The sequence below is a fragment of the Sus scrofa genome, chromosome X, assembly GCF_000003025.6.
Source record: "Sus scrofa isolate TJ Tabasco breed Duroc chromosome X, Sscrofa11.1, whole genome shotgun sequence".
Classification (NCBI taxonomy): domain Eukaryota; kingdom Metazoa; phylum Chordata; class Mammalia; order Artiodactyla; family Suidae; genus Sus; species Sus scrofa.
Window position 1 is genome coordinate 95,344,132 of NC_010461.5, and position 3,262 is coordinate 95,347,393.

General features: G+C 37.8%; 1 pseudogene; it reads left to right on the top strand.

Annotated features, from left to right (window-relative positions):
- On the top strand, positions 470-2,509 carry LOC100738663 (annotated as a pseudogene).

The window sequence follows — 3,262 nt, forward strand, 5'->3', positions numbered from 1 at the left end:
ATGGGACTAACCTTCTCTCATTAGCACGTTTCACCAAATGAACTAGTTGACATTTAATCCCCTTAGAGTACAGGCATACCTTGTTTTATTGTGCTTCACAGATGCTGGATTTCTTATGAATTTAAGCTTCATGGCAAATCTATATCAAGCAAGTCTATTGGTGCCATTTTTCCAAAGAATTTGCTCGCTTCCTGTCTCTGTGTCACATTAGGTAATTCTTACAATATTTCAAATGTTTTCATCATTATTAAATTTGTTACAGTAATCTGCATTTAGTGATCTTTGATATTACCACTGTAATTATTTTGGATCTCCACAAACTGTGCCCAAGATGGCAAACTTAATAAATGTTGTGTATATTCTGAATGCTCTACCAACCAGCTGTTCCTCTGTCTCTTTCCCTCTCCTCAGGCCTCCCTATTTCCTGAGACACAACAATATTGAAATTAGGCTGATTAATAACCCTAAAATGGCATCTAAGTGTTCAAAAGAAAGAAGAGGCACATGTCTCTCACTTTAAATCAAAAGCTAGAAATGATTAAGTTTATTGAGGAAAGTATGTCAAAAGCCAAGATAGGGAGTTACCTTTGTGGGGCAGGGGGTTAAGGATCCAGTGTTGTCACCACGGTGGCTTAGGTCACTGCTGTGGTGTGGGTTAAATCCCTGGCCCAGGAACTTCTGCATGCCATGATGTGGCCAAAAAAGAAAAGCCAAAAGCTGGGCTTTTGTACCAAACAGCCAAGCTTCGAATGCAAAGAAAAAGTTTTGGCAGGAAATTAAAGTACTGCTCTAGTGAACACACAAATGATAAGAAAGTGAAACAGCTGTATTATTGATATGGAGAAAGTTTTAGTGGTCAGAATATATCATCAAACCAGTCACAACATTCCCTTAAGCCAAAGCCTAATCCAGAGCAGGACTTAACTTTCTTAATTCTACGAAGACTGAGAGAGGTGAGGAAGCAGCAGAAGAAAGTTTTGAAGCTAGCAGAGGTTAGTCCATGAGCTTTAAGAAGCCATCTCTCTCAGAAGAAAGTGTAAGGTGAAGCAGCAAGTGCTGATGTAGAAGCTGCAGCTAGTTCTCCAAAAGACCTAGCTAAGATAATTAATAAAGGTGGCTCCACTGAACAACAGATGTTCAATGTAGATTAAACATGTTCTGTTGAGAAAAGATGTCTAGCTTTCATAGCTAGAGAGGAGAAGTCAATACTTGGCTTCAGAGCTTCAAAGGACAGGCTGACTCTCTTGTTTAGGGGCTAATGCAGCTGGTGACTTCAAATTGAAGCCAACGCTCATTTGCCATTCTGAAAATCCTAGGGCCCTTCAGAATTATGCTAAATCTACTCTGCCTGTGCTCTTTTAATGGAGCAGCAAAGCTTGGATGACAGCACATCTGTTTACAACATGGTTTACTGAATATTTTAAGCCTGCTGTTGGGACCTACTGCTCAGAAGAAAACTTCTTTCAAAATATTGCTATTCAGTGACAATGTTCTTTGTCATCCAAGAACTCTGATAGAGAAGTATGAGATTGTTTTCATGCCTGCTAACATGTCTATTCTGTAGCTCATGAATCAAGGAATTATTTCAACTTGCAAGTACCATCATTGAAGAAACACATTTCATAAGACTATTGCTGCCATAGTTAGTGATTTCTCTGATAAATATGAGAAAGTAGAGTTGATCCTTGAATAACAGAAGCATGAATAGCATGGATCTGCTTACATGGATACTATGGGAATTGAGCATCTTTGGATTTTAGTGCCCATGGTAGGTCCTGGAACCAATCCCCTGTAGATACCGAGGGACAACTGTAAATTGGAAACCTACAGGAAAGGATTCACCATTCTAGATGCCATTAAGAACATTCATAGGAAGTCCCTGATGGTCTAGTGGTTAGGATTTGGTATGTTCACCACTGTGGCCTGGGTTGAATTCCTGGTCTGGGAACTGAGGTCCCACATCAAACTGCTGCACACTGCACCTCCCACAAAAAAGAACATTCATTATTCATGGGAAGAGATCTAAATATTAACAATAACATGAGTTTAAAAGTTGACTCCAACCATCATAGATGAATCTGAAGAGTTCAAGATTTCAGTGGAGGAAGTCACTGTAGATTTAGTGGAAATAGCAAGAGAACTAAAAGTAGAAGTGGGCCCTGAAGATGTGACTAAATTGCTGCAATCTTGTGATAAAATCTTAATGGATGAGGAGTTACTTCTTATGGATGAGCAAAGAAAGTGGTGTCTTGAGATGGAATCTTCTCCTGGTAAAGATGCTATGAAGATTGTTGAAATGAAAATAAAGGGTTTAGAATATTATCTAAACTTAGTTGACAAAGTAGCAGCAGAATTTGAGAAGATTGACTTCAATTTTGAAAGAAGGCCAACCGTGGGTAAGATGCTAGCAAACAGCATCATATGCTACAGAGAAACTGTTTATGAAAGGAAGAATCAATTGATGCAGTAAACTTCATTGCTGTCTTATTTTAAGAAATCGCCACCCTGATCTGTCAGCAGACATCAACAGCAAGGCAAGTCTGTTCATCAACAAAAAAATTATGACTTGCTGAAGGCTCATATGATGGTTCACATTTTTTAGCAATGAAATATTTAAAGTATTTACATTGTTTTTTTGGCCATGCCCATGGCTTGTGGAACTTCCTAGGCCAGAGACTGAACCCATGTCACAGCAGTGACCTGATCCACAGCAGTGACAACACTAGATACTTAACCCACTGAGCCACCAGGGAACTCCTACATTGTTTTATTTAAAAATTTTTTATTATAGTTGATTTATAATCTACATTGCTTTTTAAAGACATAATGCTATTGCAAACTTAAGAGATTATAGTATAGTTTATGACTTTCCTTATTGGATTTTTCCTTTATTGTGGTGGTCTGGAACCAAACCCTCAATATCTCCATGGTATGCCTATACTCATGTTAAGCAGGTTTCAGTGGTGGAGGCAATAGAGTATTGTAGCTCTGAGGTGAGACAGATTCAGGTTTAAGTTCTGGCTCTACCATATGCTATTCATGTAACTTATTCATGTTGGTTACTTAACCTCTATATATTTCTGTTCTTTCAACTATAAATTGAAGGTGATAACAGTGTTCAACCCATAGTGTTGTTAAAAGCTAATATGAGATAATTAATATAAATAACTTTTATCCAACTGAATGGAAACAATAAGTTCTCAAAAATATATTTACATTTGCTCATATTAACAATGTATGTGTAAGCTTTGTCTCAATCACT